At 36.4% G+C, this 18674-nt stretch overlaps 1 long non-coding RNA gene across 1 annotated transcript in view; it reads left to right on the top strand.

Moving 5' to 3' along the window:
• Nucleotides 1-18674, top strand: part of LOC136854235 (uncharacterized) — a 1096131-nt gene that overhangs the window by 903963 nt on the left and 173494 nt on the right. Inside the window, exon 7 of the long non-coding RNA XR_010857668.1 lies at nucleotides 5627-5662. This is a non-coding gene — a long non-coding RNA (uncharacterized lncRNA). The remainder of the gene's footprint in view (nucleotides 1-5626; nucleotides 5663-18674) is intronic.

Raw genomic sequence — 18674 nt, 5'->3', positions numbered from 1 at the left:
GGCCTTGTTCCATATGAACAGGGGTCATCTTCTGAATAATAATAATAATAATAATAATAATAATAATAATAATAATAATAATAATAATAAACCCAGAAGTTCAAGCTAGATATCCCAAACAAAACCGATGTGTTTTAACACTTCTTGAATGTCTTTTGTGGTCCGAGAATCACTTTTAAGCTTGTGATGAGGACGGGGGGGAGAGCCCCTCCAATGTAGATAACAACTTGAACACCGAATGAATTTGAAAACTTGACATTTTTTCTTTACTACGAAGATTTGGCGTCTTCCCTAAACATCTTCGCTTTCAGAATGGAATATATGCTCGCAGATAAAAGCATATTTTCGTGAAAGCAGTACAGTAAAATGAGTGTTTAGTGGCAGCTCTCTTGAATTTGCAAAATTATCGAAAGACTGTAGATCGACCGGTTTTCATCTTTGGCTAAAGCATGTCTATTTTTGTCCAAAATATGTCAGTTCTTTAATGCAAAGTTTATTTTTCGGGTAGATGTTGTATTTCTCATGTAATTCTCAGTCATTCCTATATCTATGTGTTTGTTAATTTTAGTCTATATTGGCTTCTTACGTGTCTTCTATTTCTATGTTATGGTCCTCTTTAGAAATTTTTTGTTTCATTCCATTATCTGTGACCGCGCGCCCATTCTGAATTTACTCCCATTCTTGTACAGATATTTTCATTTGAAGACTTCCAACCTCATATTTACTCCTACCCTTGTACAGCTGTTCACTTTAAGACCATTTCAACGCCATAATTGTCTTGTATCGTTCACGTTTTACGGTTGATATTTTTATAATAAATTGCATGACTTTATCACTTCCAAACGCGTCCACCCATACACAGCAGAACGCTCTCTGCTTCGGTGCATGTTTGTGCTTTCGGGCTGGTAATGTAGGGTAGTTTACGAGTGTGTGCTTCCTTTTTGATGAGAATTTATGTTGGCGTTCCCTCGAGGAGGAGGAGAGGAGAAATGAACAGCAGCTGGAAGGCGCCCTCAAATTCTTGCACGAATTCTCCCGCTTTCTGCAGTAGCCGCTGTTGCTGTTTGCTGTTGCTGTTTCTGCTGTTTAGTTTTTTTTCCTGCTGCACAGAGAAGGAAGTATAAAAAAAAACAGCTTCTTATTTTTCCCCATTTTTCTCTTTTCTCTCTCTCCTCCTCCTCCTCCTCCTCCTCCTCCGAAGGGAAAAAACGACGGCCATAATTTCAATTTTGCTTCCTAATCAAGTGAAGTAAATTCCTGTACCAAATCATCTTTCTATAAAGGGAAAAAAGAGGGAAACAAATTCCGTATTCTGGAAAAGCGGCGGCCAAGATAAAAAACGATCTTGTTACGGAGATAACCTCAAACACCATCTGCTCACCAACACTGCATCATAAGGGCGACGAAGAAGAAGAAGAAGAAGAAGAAGAAGAAGAAGAAGAAGAAGAAGAAGGAAGAGAGTGTGAAAATAGTTCATGCAGGATAGGGAGGGAGACAGGCACACGGACAGATAAGGAGTGAAGGCGGGAAGGAGGAAAGGAGTGAAGGAAGAAAGGTTAAAACAAGAGAGAGGGAGAGTGTGTGTGTTTGTGTGTAAATGATTATTACATTATAAAAAAATGTGCACAAAAATAAGAGAGAGAGAGAGAGAGAGAGAGAGAGAGAGAGTGTGTGTGTGTGTGTGTGTGTGTGTGTTTGTGTGTGTGTGTGTAAATGATTATTTACATTATAAAAAAGTGCGCACAAAAATGCTACATTTGTTAAGACAGACAGAGAGAGAGAGAGAGAAGGAGTTTAAATGATTGTTACATTACAAAACGCTTCATATAAAAATGCTACAATTGTTAAGACACAGAGAGAGAGAGAGAGAGAGATAGTGAATATAGACAGAAAAAGAACGGATAAATACGGTAACACAAACGATTTCGAAAGCAGATATCTCGCTGCTAAGAGAATTTATCTTGAGAGATTATCAGATCAGACGCGCATGCACTCAAGCACAGAGTTGAAGAGAGCTGTTAAAGAAACCGGTCCATGCAGATTAACACAAACAAGAGTAATCAAGAATCCATTCGCTTTCCCAGGGAAATAAAACATCGCTTAAAAGGGATTTGAGGGAGTGTAAACTGCCCACCAGTTTTGAGAAGAGAGAGAGAGAGAGAGAGAGAGAGAGAGAGAGAGAGAGAGAGAGAGAGAGAGAGAGAGAGAGAGAGAGAGAGAGGTCTTTCCTCTCCACTACCTTTAGGAAGACTGGTGATTCATGTTTACCATAAAGATGTTCATCTTTCCCAAATTACTTCGGTGCGCCAAGGGGTAAAGACCTAATCAAGAAGCGAACAAAACGCGAGAGGGAAGAAAGAGAAAGAAAGGAAGAAAGGAAAAAGGAGATTCTGAAGAGGCAGGCAGAGGAGACCCTTGGCGCCATCTGCTGCGACATGGCGAACACGAGCTTAAAAAAATAAAAAAAGATGAGAAAAAAAAATCTATTATTAAAGTCCTCGTGAACACTGTGTCAAGAGAACAGCAGGCTTCTGTGATACGCACAAGAGAGAGAGAGAGAGAAAGTCAACAGTTGGCAAGTGTAATTGTGTCTTTTAAAGTATTGATGTCACAGACAGAGGAGTAAAAAAGAAAAAAGTAGCAAAGATTAGTGCTGGTGTTCAGTGCCAGTGCCAATTTTAGTGCCGTTTTTAGTTCGGCTCTGAAACGATCTTATGAGTTTTTCAGCGATCGTAAATTCTGTATTTCTAGATTTATACTAAGAATACAGAATCCTAAACACAAACCACTCTGACAGTTTTTCGGCTGATCCAGAGAGCGAGTAACTACATCATCTTTCTCAGCCCCTTCACGCAACTTACACAGTGCCCTTAATCTCTTCTCTGTCATCGTCGTGTTATTTCACAGTATACTGTCTTTTTAACATCCATCTCCTGCAAATAATGACCTTCCAAGCCTCGCGGTTGGAACTCTCCTCTCCACGACACAGGAAGAGTAGTAGTAGTAGTAACCTCTTAAAAAGTGGGGAGATAACTTTTCTTGGCCTGGGAGGACTCGTTTGTATGCAGATGATTCTACTCTTCACGTGTCACTGTTTTCCTCGTCAGTCCTGTTCAGAAGCTCATTTTGTGTGTGTGAGTTGCTTGATTCAGTGTGATTGTATTTAACTAATGCTGATTTATCTAGTATGTCTGAATTGTCCAGACAAAAATTTTTTTGAGTCAGTTCTCTAATTTCAGGGGGTTAATGCCATCAGTATGCCCAACGCGATGCACTGTAGGCATTCCTTAAGTTTCTTTGCAGCATCCCTTCAGCCCCTAGCTGCAACCCCTTTCATTCCTTTTACTGTACTTTCTTTCATATTCCCTTTCTTCCATCTTACTTTTCACCCTCTCCTGACAATTGTTTCATAGCGGAACTGCAAGGACTCTCCTCCTGTTACACTTTCAAAATCTCTTTGCTCCCAACTTTATATATTATACATGTACATACATAGATATACATACATACATACATACATACATATACATATATATATATATATATATATATATATATATATATATATATATATATATACCTTTTACAACTATAAAACAGGTACATAGTGGAAGGGAGGAAATCCCCCCTTATAATTAAAACAAAAAGGAGAACGAAAGACCGTGATGTTTCGGGTAGTATACACGAGAACTGTTTATACAAAGAGTTTCTAAATAACCTGCAATTAAGGGATTTTCGGAGGAGTTTTCAGGTTCCGGCTAAGCCCCGGGGAATAAGGAGCGGTCATCTTCTTCAGAATGAGATCCTGAAATATTATATGGTCGATCTGTTCGTGTTGCCACGGCCCTTGTGACGGATTCGTGGTGCTCGTCTGCCTAATTAAAGGTGTTTCTGAGTGTCTGAGTTTTGTAACGATACGTGAATTTATAGTTGTGTGTATATATATATATATATACATGTATGTATATATATATATATATTTATTTGTGTATACTATATATGTATATATATATTTATATGTATATATATATATAAATATATATATATACAATATAAATTTAGTTATATATATGTATATATACATAGATATAAATGCATATATATATACATAAATATATGCATACATAATTATATAGATAGAGAGAGAGAGAGAGAGAGAGAGAGAGAGAGAGAGAGAGAGAGAGAGAGAGAGAGAGAGAGAGAGAGAGATAACAGGGTCTTATAAAAAATATATATTCAAAAGATTATCTATAGTTATATATATATAATATATATGTATATATATATAGAGAGAGAGAGAGAGAGAGAGATATTCATAAGATTCTCTATCTTTAGATACATAGAGAGATAGATAAAATAAATAAATAAATATAATACAAAACTTGTGCAAGACCGACCCCCCAGTTACTGAGCAAGGGAGTCATTACACGACCGTCTTCAAGTACTCCAGAATTTTTCGGCCGGTATGAAGAACTCCACTGATGCAGCCTAAAGTGCCGCCTTGGCACTGAACGGATGGGTATTGCCCCGATGAAATAACCTTAAAATTTTATTGGACGTTTGTCATGGTCCTTGGTGCCGTCGAAAACTTCGAGACAAAAAAATAACGAGAGAGTTCTCGTTTATATAACTGCTTGTTATCTTTTGCTTTTATGCAGTGGGAATTTGATTTTTTTCGTTTTAGTTTTGTTTTGTGCTTAGAATTTCTCTTAGTCTTGATAAGTTACTGAAAGGCTCGTGATTTATAGGGCAGGGTCTTATTTTGACTAGTGCATATATATATATATATATATATATATATATATATATATATATATATATATATATATATATATATATATATATATATATGTATATATATATATATATAATATATATATATATATATGTATATATATATATATATATATATATATATACACACACACATATATATCACAAAACATAAGAATGTGAGTGAAAACATTTATGTCTGTAGTTTATTCAACATTTTCAAGTTCACAGAATACTGTACAGAGCTTTATATGTTACAGTTTGTTAATCTATTTAAACAAAAATACAGGGACGAAGGACCAAGGGATAATAGGGTGGAGACTAATATTCCTGGTGCGCGTTGTTTCATAAACACAGTCTCTAGCAGATTCCTTTCCGATGGTCGTTGACCTTGTAGATCATTTATTTATTTATTTAAGCCAATGATCCGCAATGCTATTATTTGATAATATTGAAATGTTAATTTGTGTTGCAAGCTTCTTACTTTTAGTCCTTTGATGTTTGGCCAATATAAATCTTATATTACATGCTTTGCAAAGGAATACTGTATATAATTTTGTTTGAATTGATGTGCTATTCTTAATTGTTCAAAGTCCAGGTTTTACTCACCTTCTTACTTGGATTTTTGTGATATGTTTCAAGCACGCATCCCCCTATTGATATTTATATATATATATACATATTATCAAATATATATATATATATATATATATAATATAGGATAATGAATAAATGAATGAAATCCCCATGAATATCTATTAATCTGGTCATTCATTTTATTTGGCATTTTATTTGGCATTATAACTATATTATTAAAGATATATTTCAATTCTCATTTCTCTCTTCTTTGCAGAAGAATCTTCATCAGATGTCCAATACCCTGGTTAAAGTAAGTACCATTTTGGCTTTAAGGCTAATTTTCGATTATGCCAAGGTCATCAAAAGATTTGGCGGGCTACGTTTATCGCGGATAAAGTCTGTTTCATTTATGTGTTTGTTACAATTTATTTTTAGAAGCCACTTTTTCCAAAGCCAACCACTTTTTTTTGCAAAAATCAACCACTTTTTTTCGGTGAACCACTTTTTAATCATTGTTTAATCGAAGGTCAGCCACTTTTTTTTCCATAATGTCAACCTTCCTTTAGCTGGTCAGCTATATTTTTCCAAGGGTCAAATACTTTTCTTTGGCGAAGGTCAACCAATTTTTTTTTAGGTCAAGCATTTTTTTTTGCGAAGGTAAAAATTTTTTTTTGGAAGGTCAGTCACTTTTTTTGCGGTCAGATAATTTTTTTCGGAGGTCAATCAGCTTTCTTTTCGAAGGTCAGTCCATTTTTTTGCGAAGGTCAACCAAATTTTTTTTCGAAGTTCAGCCAGCTTTTTTTGCGAAGGTCAGTCAAATTTTTTGAAGGTCAACCACTTTTTGTGCAAAGGTCAACCACTTCTTTATATACAAACATTCACTTTTATATATATATATATATATATATATATATATATATATATATATATATATATATATATATATATATATATATATATATATATATATATTATATTTATTAAAGAACGACAAAATGTTACTTGTTATACGATTCATCCTTAACATCTGCATATTTTCCAAAAGCCATATTTTCATCCTACCCACGTTTTCTCAGAAACTGTTCTCATCAATCATTCTCAGATTATTTTCGTGAAACGGTTAATCTTCAGGAGCTACCTAGACGATTAAAGTGGTTCAAGACAGTCTTTCCCATGTCCCATATTTTGGATTTTTTATTATATGGTAATTTTTCTGTATTTAATGATTCCTTCTCTTCAATTTCTGTTACATAATGTCAAATGGAGTTAGCCTTGTTGACCAAACTGAATTAATAGCACGACTTAACCAGTACAACCACAGCACAGCTCTTAGTCTTAAAATCCCAAAGGCAAAACTGGATTGGACGTCGGATCGAAAACTTGTGTCCAGAAATAACTGAAATTACGATAATGAGTAAAACGGCTCCGGGTTCGTATTATATCCGGTGCTAATTACTAGTCGAGTTCGAACTTTAAAGCTGCGTTGTTATTTATTTTGGAGTTTAGTCTTGAGGTGTGGTCAGTGAAGCGGTAACAATATTCTGCGTTCGTTTTATGTGTGGACTTGTGTATCTGCACAGTTATCCGTAGTTATACTATCCATTTGCACGTATATATATATGTATATATAAACATTATATATATATATATATATATATATATATATATATATATATATATATATATATATATATGTATACACACTCACATAAACACACGCACACACACATATGTATATATATGTATGTATATGTACTGTATATGTATAAATAAATTATATATACATGTATATTTAGACAGAGTGAGAGAAATTTATGATCCTTCATTTGCTTGATGTCGTGACTTCGTTATAATTGTATAGAGGTCAAGATAACGGCCAAGATAATTCCTTCCATAGGGGAACAAAGGAATAATTATCTTAATTTTCCGATGGGTGGGGGTGTGTGGGGGGGATGTTTCGGCTTATAGGCCTATGCAACTGTGACAATGTTAGATTGCGGCGCTTCTCTAGAAATCAAGATACTTAGGCCTACGTTTAAGCTGTCCCATTAACTAAGCCTAACGGAACAGGAAATGGGTTTCCCCGGAGAACAATGGTGAATTGAAGACTTCTTGTTTTCTAGAAGTGATGAAGAAATCGAGGAAAGTACAGTTCTGTATCGCAGGAGTGACTGACTGTGATTGTATGGCGACCTCTCGCTTGTTCACGCCAGCGGCTCTCTGGCTTCACTGGGGTATGTTATCTCCCGCCCTATATCCGTTCAAGGAATGTTAAAGATTTTATTGGCTATCTTATTTTTTTTTTGTTAGTTGTGTAAAAGGCGTCACCTGACGGTAACTCCTATTTTATAAGGGATTCGTACAGGTATAAGTGCGTTAATGCCCATATTAGTGTTTTCTTTAGGCCTAACTGGGTTGAATATGATGATTTTGAATCATCCTTGAACTTAGTTTTTTGGACCAAGTGGAATTTGTATTTTGAGTAATTGTTACCTCTGAGAAAATGAGGGGTATGCCAGCAGATATACAAATGTAGCGTAGTTTCGGGACAGCCACAGCATAGGTCTAACGTTCTGAATAATTTAGAGGAGGTTAACCCCATTCCTTTACTCGTTTATCGTGATTCATCTAGTAGAAAGCCTCTGTCATTGATAAAAGTCAACGAGTTAATATTCCTGTTAAAAATAACAAATATATGAACCAAAAATCGTTGAAAAGAATTGAATCAGCCAGTTACTCTGTTTCATCCAGTTAACCAACTTCAGTGGATGTTGGTTAATGTTTTTCAGCTTAGAGCCTGAGGTGAAATGTTCATGACCGTGAATATTGAAGTTTCATCAACTCCAGAGTAATAATTTACCCCTGGGGGATGGTATTACCCATGACATTGATAATTCACCCACGGTTCCATTCATCAGAGACTCGTGAATCGTATTATTGTTGGTAATACGGATAAACCAAAGCTAGCTTTGTATAAAGTGCAGCTTATAGACTAAAGTGATAATTTTAGGTTTGATTAATCTGGTAGGCTAATTCCTGTTGATCAGGTGGGACAGGAAGCATAATCATTTTCACAGTTACCAAATATTTCTGAAAGCGTTTTCAGCATTCAGATAATTATTGTCGATGGTATATAACCAGTGCGATAGTTAACTGGCAACGATTAAATCCCTGAAATTAATCATTTAGACTTTACACAATTACGGGGATTCCTGAATGACGAACGTAATTGTTGCGTTTATATTTCAATATTTAATGAATTACCAATTTAATTTTCTGCGTTTTGAGTTATCCATTGTAAAAAAAAAGATAGGCAAAACTTTAAAAAAAATACCAACGATACATCAGAGTTCTAAGAACTAGATTACGAGATGTGATTATGACAAGTATGATTTAACTAACGGTGTCTTTTTTTTTTTGTTAAGTGTAGGAATTACTAAAGCAGTTATTATCCAGATAACTTTGACATTGATTATTAGGACACAGGGGCTTATTAGATATTGTGGATTGTCACCTGAGCAGATTCACCTTGACCTTAAAAACCAGGGTAAATATGATCATTCCAAAAATTAGAGTGAATGAAGAAGAAGAACTAACACATGATAAACATCAGTCACAGTTATTTTGATTAAGTAGAATGGATGCTTTCTCTCTCTCTCTCTCTCTCTCTCTCTCTCTCTCTCTCTCTCTCTCTCTCTCTCTCTCTCTCTCTCTCTCTCTCCGAAGGGAATAACACTATCGTCTCGAAATCTTGTAAAAGAGGAATCCTGTAGCTGGAGGAGGAGGAGGAGGAGGAGAAGGAAGGAGGAATGAGAGGAAAGAGGAGAAGGAGGAAGGAATGAGAGGAAAGAGAAGGAGGTATGAGAGGAAAGAGAAGGAGGAAGGAGGAGGAATGAGAAGAAAGAGGAGAAGGAAGATGAATGAATGGGGGGAAAAAGAACGAAGAAGGAGGAAGGAGAGGAGAAGGAAGAAGAAGAAAGAACGAGAGGAAAGAGCAGAAAGAAGGAGGAACGAGAAATAAGAATGAGAGGGGAAGAGGAGGAAGAAGGAAGAATGAGAGGGGAGGAAAGTGGGCATGAAAAAAAGGAGAACGAAGAAGAAGAAAAAGTGCCGGACAACCGAAGGAAAAGACAGAAAAGAGAGAGAGACAAAGAGGAGGAGGAGGAGGAGACAAGGAGGAGGAGGAGGAGGAGGCCCTGTACATCCTTAGGATTAGGAAGATAAAGTAGGTCGATTAGCTGTTAATGTGTCCTACAAGAAGGTACAGAAGCAACGTTATGGAGATAGTTAATGGAGGACGCTCCCATTCCAGATGCTGATATGGATCACTGGATGGGGGTTGGGGGGGGAGGAAGCAGGTGATAAGGGGGAACCTGGGAATGAAATGGGAAAGCAGGATTATCAAATGTAAAAAAGGTAAATAGAGATTCTCTCTATATCTCCAGTTTTATTAAACAAAAAATAGGAGATGAGAGAAGGGTATTTGTTGATAGATTGGTTGACTGTCAGTTATTTTGGCGTCGCAAAGATGAGGGTCGGTGATGGCGTCATATTGATATCAAGTCTTTTTGGTAACTGGTAGATCAGAATAAGGACTTGCGAAGAGTACTTTCTTAAAGTCTTGTAGAAAAGTATATTATTATGTAAGGAACAAGAAGACTTGAGAGAGAGAGAGAGAGAGAGAGAGAAATTTCAGGATTTTGTGATAAAAAGATAAGGCATACAGACAGACGAATATCCCACCCCCCCCAAAAAAAAAAAACATTCAGTTAATATAGCCCAGAAGACGAATATTCCGAACTGGTTAAGATTTAACCAAAGTTAAGATTTTGTTAAATCTCAACTTTGGTTAAGTATTTAACAAAAGCGACCACATACGAATTTCATCACAAAAAAGCAACATACAACAAATTATAGTTATGGCTTCAAGATATCTGTACACACAAGAGGTACTGTAATCAGAACTAGAATAATAATCATTACAACTGGTCTATTTTATTTAGGCAAAGAACATTTTTATGCCAACATGAACAGAATTCTTACTGATGAAAATGTAATAAAAAGAGAAAAAAAAATAGATTTGTTGACCAAAAGAGAAAGAAACCTATTGCAAAGAGAATGCGTGGCAGATGCCAAAAAAAAAAAAAAAAACATTGAGGAAAGGACAGTAAAAACAGGGGTTTCCCCCTTCTGACTCAAAAAAAAAAAAATAATAACAAAAAACCAGAAGGGAAAAGTTGAGATTGTTTTCTCTTCAGGAATGTTCTCCATACCTTCTGCCTTATGGGTGAGAGAGAGAGAGAGAGAGAGAGAGAGAGAGCGATTGAAATGGGTGAAGTATCTATATATTTCCAGTAATGTGAAAACGTTTGTCATTATATTGGTATACTCTCTCTCTCTCTCTCTCTCTCTCTCTCTCTCTCTCTCTCTCTCTCTCTCTCTCTCTCTCTCTCATATATATATAGTATATATATATGTATATACTTATAAGATTTACACACATACGTTCATACACACATATATACATGTATGTGAATACACTTACAAACATTGCATTGTAAAAATAACTTTCATACTTGTAGTCTGAATATTTGATCGAATTGTAAATTATCGGAATATAATTATTACTGCAGTAATAATTATATGGGTTAAAATGACACAGATAGCTTATGAGAGCAGAAGAACATAGAGAGAGAGAGAGAGAGAGAGAGAGAGAGAGAGAGAGAGAGAGAGAGATCACTCTTTACCAGCTGATGAATCTGATGATTAAATGATTTGTGATTCCATCAGTATCGACGAAATTAATTAATGCCACTACAGGATTAAATATTTATATAATGGGTGATTATTTTACCAATAAACGCTACAAGATAATCACTTGATCCCGTTCAAAACGAATCTATAAATTATCAGCTCTGCGCTCTGCAATTGTCGCATAATAATTAAAAAAAAAAAAGGAATAAACATAATGTCAAAATGTTTTCATCCCGCGTTGCCAGACGCCGCTATTGGCTCAATTTGCGTGATGGAGATGTACATTCATGTACTGATCGTATTTTAAACATGTATTAAATGTATGTGTGTTTGTGCATGTATGTATGTATGTATGTATGTATGTATGTATGTATGCTTTTGTGCCATTAGTCTTTGATATTGCCATTTTCTGTTCGAAAAATCAGTTTCACACTGAATTATCTTGATATTGTTTGACCAAAATAAATTTGATATCACATCATAAGCAGTTGCAAATAGGCCTAGAGCAAGCAAACAGTTTTTTTTAAACTTGGAATCTGAATTTCATAATGTTTTAAAACAATCTTAAGAACTTGTATGTTTAGCGTGTAAGTAAACCGATCGATATTTATACTTACTTTGGGTTCCGATTTTTTTTTTATTTATCAACTCTGCAAGATATTTCTTTTCTCTCTCTCTCTCTCTCTCTCTCTCTCTCTCTCTCTCTCTCTCTCTCTCTCTCTCTCTCTCTCTCTCTCTCTCCTTTCGCTCTGCTTTCCCATAGCCCGGAGTCTTCTATCAGGAGAACATTATGCAATTGAAAGCCTTAAGATAATTTGAACCGCGGCCTTGTTTTCTTTTCATCGACAAACAATGGCGTTTCATTTCCTTTGTGTTCACTGACAACAACACCCTCAACCTCAACCCCCCTCCCCCCCCCCACAACGCGCCAACCCAGTTCCTCCATTCACTCAACCATCCCTCCTCCCCGCTCCTCAACCCCGAAGCCTTCTCAGGCAATAGCTAACAATAACTTCCAGCGGGATTCATGTCGTCCAGGATTACGTAGATGGATCTTATTGGGATGTTTGTTGGGCTCGTTCTCTGTAAAACTTGATGATGGTGATGCTTCTGGGAGGTGCGTTCCTTCAGGCATTGTCGGTTACTTTTTGCCTCGACTGCAGTGGATGGTGGGGCGTGGTGTGGATGCGTTTCTTTTGCACCTGGAAGGGAAAAAATGCTCTTATTATTTTGATTTAGTTTTTTTTTTTTTTTTGCGTTGCTTCAGATCAGTTAGCTGCGTTATTTTATTTTTGTTGCATATTGACTTCGTTGGAACGTGTCATGAGTTATTCAAAGTTTGTTCATGAAGGTCCTAAATCGAATTTTATAATTACTGAGAAAATGTATAATGTTTAATGAATCAAGATTTTATAGCAAAAAGTGATTTATTATATATATACATAATTTATATGTATATATATATATACACATATACATACATACATACATACATACATACATACATACATACATACATACATACACGCATACTTAAATACATTCATACATGTATAAATATGTATACATATGTATTTACAGTTAAAATATATGTAATGTATGAGCAAACATTCAAGAGTATACAACGGTATATGTTAAAACCAAATAATAAAGGAAAAATGTTTATTATATATATATATATATATATATATATATATATATATATATATATATATATATATATATATATATATATATATATACTGTAGAGAGAGAGAGAGAGGGAGAGAGAATCAAATACCAACTAAAAAGAGATAACCTAATCTCGAATGAGTACATTCTCTCTCTATGCAGGCTAAAAAACATTCACCAGATGAATTCTACACGTGTTGAATATAATCAAGAGGAAAAGAAAAAAATTGGGGGAAAATAGAGAGAGAGAGATTTTTCATTAAATAAATGCGCACCAGAAGCAAATTTTGGACTAATCATTTAGCTTTCAAAAGGACGCCGCCTGGCAAGGCGGCCATTTTTTCTTTCTTTCTTTTTTTCTTTAATGCGCATAAAATACTCCCTTAACCGGATCCAAACTAGCCGTAAATATCCGGAATCTTCCGTGGATTATAATTTTAGCAAGAATTATAGCGACTTCCCCGGGGCTGATTAGACGTGCTAAACTACCCGCGGCAAAGGCTTACGCCGCTTTTATTAACTTTAATTATCCCTTCCGCCATTAATTAATTCGCCAATCCCTCCCATTTATTCATGAAACGCCGTCATGGGAACTTCGCCATAATGCCCCGGACCTTCCTGCTTGCTCGGCTCTGTGTCTTATATGCGCCCTGACCACCTCACCTCACATCATCCCCAATTCACCCATATCACCTCACCCAAATCACCTCACTCGACGTCAACTCATCAACTCGCCCATGTCATCTGCGAGCGGCTCTGTCTTATATTGCCCTAACCACCTCACGTCAGTTACCCAAATCACATCACCCATATCACCTCACCCATCACCTCAACTCACCCAGATTAGCTCACCCGACATCAGTTCGCCCATGTCACCTGCGAGCGGCTCTGTCTTATATTACCCTAGCCACCTCACATCACCTCACCCAAATCACATCACCTACTCCACCTCACCTCACCTCATCTCTCTCACCCATCACCTCAATTCACCCAGATTAGCTCACTCCACACCAACTCGCCCATATCCCTTCCAGCGGTTCTGTCTTACACTGACCTGACCACCTCATATCATCTCACCCACATCACCTCACCCCAACTCACCTCAGCTCACTCATATCACCTCACTCATATCACCTCACCTCACCTCACCTTCGTCCGCGCCCCTTCGATATTTTTAGGAGGTGGCAGAGATGGAAAGACGGGTCAAAGGATTCCCTTCACACGTTACCTAAAGGTCCTGCGTACACAAATCTCCTTTTTTTTCTTCTTCTTCTTCTTCTTCTTCTTCTTACAAAAGTCACAAGGTCTTTTTTGGTGTACATGTGTTGGAAAATTGCTAATTCGAATCTGACAGTATTTCGTGAGGATCCTGATTAGGCGTAAATGTGTTCTTCAGTTATTTCAGTGGTCAGTGTTACACACGCACATACACACACAAATATATATATGCATGTTGTATACACACACACATATATATACACACACACACATATATATATATATATATATATATATATATATATATATATATATATATATATATATATATATATATATATATACTATATGTATATAAATGCGCATGCATGTGTATGTGTTTGCACACACGGACCATCTCGCGCTACAGAGAAAAGGAGGAGAAGGAGGAGGAGGAGGAGGAGGAGCGACCGAAATAAAAGTTAGGAAGGCGCTGTATCATAAACAACGGCCCAAAATAGAATTCGCTTCTTCCAGACAGGTTATTTGTGGAATGAAAATGCGTCGACGGTATGGATTTGGCGTAACTTTTACCCCCTTGATTACTTCACTTGATTTGTTGTCTTGACTCTCAAGAGGAGATTTGCTTCTTGTTTCCTTGTTTAGTTGATTGAGTTTGGAAGTTTGTACATTTTTTTCCCCCATTTGCTTTAGTAGCCTATTTTATGAGGTTTTATAACGTTTCATATATGCTTTTAACACGCGTTTTAAGTTCAGTATACCTGAGTTTTACCAGATCACTGAGCTGATTAACAGCTCTCGTAGGGCTGGACCGAAGGATTAGACTAATTTTACGTGGCTAAGAACCAACTGGTTACCTAGCAACGGGACCTACCGTTTATTGTGGATTCCGAACCACATTATAGCGAGAAATGTATTTCTATCACCGGAAATAAATTCCTCTAATTCTTCATTAGCCGGCCGGAGACTCGAACACGGGTCTAGCAGAGTGCTAGTCGAAAACTCTACCGACCCTTCCAACGAAGAACTAGATAACACGCGGTTTAAATGCAGCATCCCCGTAAGGGGTTAGTGCCGGCAGTGTACCTCGCGCCGTGGACTGTAGGCATTACTTAATGTTCTTTGCAGCGTCCCTTTGGCCTCCAACCTGCAATCCCTTTAATTCATTAATTTTACTGTACCTCCGTTCATATTCTCTTTCTTCCATCTAACTTTCCACCCTCTCCTAGCAGTTGTTTCGACATTATTTTAAGCGGTGAATGACCTTATAGGTCCCAGCGCTTGGCCTTTGGCCTAAATTTTACATTTCAGTTCCAATTCCTAAATGCAGGATGCATTTCTGTAATTGTAGTCATTATTATCGACTTGCTAATGACTGGCATTCAGGTGCGCTTCCGTAGGCTTATCACACCTGTAATAAAACTTAATTAAAAGGAAACCAGGTGTGATGACATTGTAACTTCTCTTCCTAAACTGAAGGGACCTCCTGTGGTATAATGACATTTCTTCCTCGCCAGAAAAATAGCAAGATAAAAGAAATAAAAAAGAGAGAGAGAGAGAGAGAGAGAGAGAGAGAGAGAGAGAGAGAGAGAGAGAGAGAGAGAGAAAGTTGGAGAAAAGAAAACCAAAAAAAAAAAAACACACACACACAAAAGGGGGTTGAGTGATTGATGAGAGAAACCTCCGGCGAAGTTAAAGAAGCAATTAAAGTTGGGGGGAAGTATTTGAAATATACTGATAACCGGAGTGAGTGAGTGCACACCAGCCAACGAGGGATTTGGGAGGCGGCTTGTTGATTGCTCCGAGAGAATGGGAAATTATGCGTATGAATGCCGAGAAAAGGAATGCGAGGATTGTCTAAAAGAAAGAGGACAATGTCTAAGGAAAGAGGACAATGTCTAAAGAATGATGAAAATGACTGAAGAGAAAGGAAAATGGCTAAAGAAAGAGAATAATGTCCAAAGAAAGATAATAATGTCTGAAGAGAGAGGATAATGTCTAAAGAAAGAGGAAAATGTCTAGAGAAAAAGGAAAATGTCGAAAGAAAGAGAATAGTGTCTAAAGAAAGAGAAAAATGTCTAAAGAAAGAAGATGTCTAAAGAATTAGAAAAATGTCCAAAGGGAAAAATGTCCAAAGAAAGAAGAAAGTCTGAAAGAAGAGGAAAATGTCTAAGGGAAGAGAAAAATGTCTAAAAGAGGAAAATGTCTAAACAATGAGAAAAACGTCTGAATAAAGAGGAAAGTGTCTACAGAAAGATGAAAATGTCTCAAGAAAGAGAAAAACGTATAAAGAATGAGAAGAATGTCTAAAGAAAGAGAAAACTGTCTAAAGAAAGAGGAAAATTTAAAAAAATAAGAAAATGCCAAAAAAAAGAGGAAAAGGCACGTATTCTAAAGTAACTAACTAAAAAAAAGAGGGTGTTGAGCAGATTTGACCGGTTGATATTTATAAGAGTAGGTGTTGGAAGAAGTTAATTAGGGTAACGAGAGAAATGTTCAGCAAGAGGAATGACTCGGGTGATTTCTTAGACAGTGAAAGAATAGAATCATTAAAGATTCTGATGAGGAATGGTGGCCTCAAGACATGAGAGGCTTTCGGATCGATATGGAGGTTGAAATCTAGAATAGTTTTTTTTTTCTAGAATAGTTAATAGTTCAGATCGAGTTTGAGGGTTTGAACAGAAATATTTAAACGACGAACGAACCGACAAGTCTAAGATCGTTTGTTACTTATAAATAATAAGTGTCTGTCCCTATTCACTGAAGTAATTCATCAGATATTTATGAAACAGATTGTATATTTATCTCGTTTGTTACAGATTGTATATTTACCTCGTTTGTTTATCAGATATTTATGAAACAGATTGTATATTTATCTCGTTTGTTACAGATTGTATATTTACCTCGCTCGTTTAAACGCGTGGCCATAACTGATAATAATAATAATAATAATTCTAATTTCTTTTTCATTTACGTCTGGGAGCCACACCAGCCCCCCCCCCCCCAACCATGTCACCTCATCCCTTATTCTCCCCCACCTCTGCAACCATCACCGCTATCCCTGTCTGTGCGGATGTAAACAAAAGCAAAAATAGACATGTTGATTGAATCTGCATGTTTGGGAGAGAGAGAGAAAACTGCGTGTTTCGGCACAGACCTAAACGCGTGTGGTTGCAAGCACAGGCGGCGGACAATGGCGGTAATTGAGTGTGACGTTTTAGCGTTCATTGTTTTGCAAATAACAGTACGCTGTTGGAAAGAGAGAGAGAGAGAGAGAGAGAGAGAGAGAGAGAGAGGATTATAAATATGCATTACTCTTGATTGTAGTGGCCAAGTTTCAACTGGTGGTAGGCTGGTCCAGCCAACGCAATTTTTTTTTTTTTTTTAGGGGAAATTATTCCCAAATGAAAATGGAGTTAGTCAGAATATACAAAAAGCATATAAATGTACTCTTCAACAAATTACCTTAATTTTTACACCATGAAAAAATGTATGAACTTTCATTAGTTTGCATTTTTGGATTTCATTATTGTTTCGTTGAGTTTGTTTAAAGAGTTGTGTTATATGATAGTCAGGAAAGACCAGCTGCCATTTAAAAGAAGTGGATGATAATAATCATTATTATTGTTCTTCATTGAAAAAAATGTCATTTGGAATTCAGAAATCCTGTTTTTTTCTACTTTTATATCAGAAACAACTGCGTACACTTGCTTCCAAAACCAGGAACACTTTCGTGCACTTGCTTCTAATTTCAGAAAGGAGTGCATGCACCTGTTTATGCATGCACTTAATTCCCAAATCAGAAACAATTGCATGCGCTTGTTTCCAAATTCAGATGAATTGCATACACTCGATTCCAAAATCAGACAGTTGCATGCACTTGATTCCAAAATCAGAAGCAATTGCATGCATTTGCTTCCAAAATCAGGAACAATTGCATGCATTTGCTTCTAAATTCAGAAACAGTTGCATGCACTTGGTTCCAAAAGTGCATGCATTTGATTCCAAAATCAGAAACAGTTGCATGCGCTTGATTTCCAAAATTAGAAACAATTGCATGCACTTGATTCCAAAATCTGAAACAATTGCATGCACTTTCTTTCAGATTCAGAAGCAAATGCAAGCACTTGCGTCCAAAATCAGGAACAATTGGATGCACTTGCTTTTAAGTTCAGAAACATTGCATGCATTTGCTTCCAAAATCATAAACAATTGTATGCACTTGCTTTCAGATTCAGAGACAGTTGCAAGCAATTGCCTCCAAAATCAGGAACAATTGCATGCAATTGCTTCCAAAATCAGAAACGATTTCATTGACTTGCTTCCAAAATAACAAATCACAGGCGTCCTCATTAGAGAAAATTTCTACAGTCAAAATTTTGCAACAATACAAAAACGTCGTTCGTGTCATCAAGTTATTGTGCAAAATTGCTTAACCCTCAACTCATCAGCTATATTGCGAATGGAGAGGCAGAAAATTTGATTGACATATAAAAAAATTATTAAAAACAAACCAAGCTGTACACTTTCAGTGTTGAATAAAATCTTGATTAGATCGACATATTAGAAAATATTAAAAACAAAGTAAGCTGTACATTTCAGCGTTGAATAAAATCTTGATTTGATCGACATATAAAAAAATATTAAAAACAAACCAAGCTGTACACTTTCAGTGTTGA

This window comes from Macrobrachium rosenbergii, chromosome 28 (assembly GCF_040412425.1).
Source record: "Macrobrachium rosenbergii isolate ZJJX-2024 chromosome 28, ASM4041242v1, whole genome shotgun sequence".
Taxonomy (NCBI): Eukaryota; Metazoa; Arthropoda; class Malacostraca; order Decapoda; family Palaemonidae; genus Macrobrachium; species Macrobrachium rosenbergii.
Note: the sequence above shows the minus strand (reverse complement) of the source record. Positions and strands in the feature narration are given on the sequence as shown.